The sequence below is a fragment of the Triticum urartu genome, chromosome 7, assembly GCF_003073215.2.
Source record: "Triticum urartu cultivar G1812 chromosome 7, Tu2.1, whole genome shotgun sequence".
Taxonomy (NCBI): Eukaryota; Viridiplantae; Streptophyta; class Magnoliopsida; order Poales; family Poaceae; genus Triticum; species Triticum urartu.
The window spans coordinates 223,842,241-223,842,865 of NC_053028.1; positions in this window are offsets into that span (position 1 = coordinate 223,842,241).

Consider the following 625-nt stretch of genomic DNA (forward strand, 5'->3'; position numbering starts at 1 on the left):
ATCCTCGAGCTGGTGATCTCTGATGAAATAGCCAACTTGGAGCTTGAGATCATGCTCCAGATGTACCGTGAGCATGTCGACCACTTGGACGAACGCATGCACGAGTTCAGGCAGAGCCAAGAGCTACCGTAGGCAAGGGCTGCTGGTCATGGTCTCATGGACGCGTTTTCGACATGGATAGCTATGTATTCACAGCAATCATAGTATTGCTCTATTTATTACTTTGTTTCAGTGTGTGTACTCTATTTTCCATTCTTATAAGTTCTGTTTCAATGTGTGTATACGCTTTCCATTTTGTATATGTGGATGATAACAGCTAGATTCAAATTAGTATACAAAAACAAATAGAAAATGGAATTCATAATATATATATATTAATTGTTCATTAGTTCATCACATACCTAGTAGTTAAGTATCATCACGTTTTATTTTGAAAAGTCGTTTCAACGTGGATAGCTATGTATTCACAGCAATCATAGTATTGCTCTGTTTCAATGTGTGTACTCTGTTTTCCATTCTTATATGTTCTGTTTCAATGTGTGTATATACACTTTCCATTCTGCATATGTGGATGATAACAGCTAGATTCAAATTAGTATACAAAAACAGATAGAAAATGGAATTC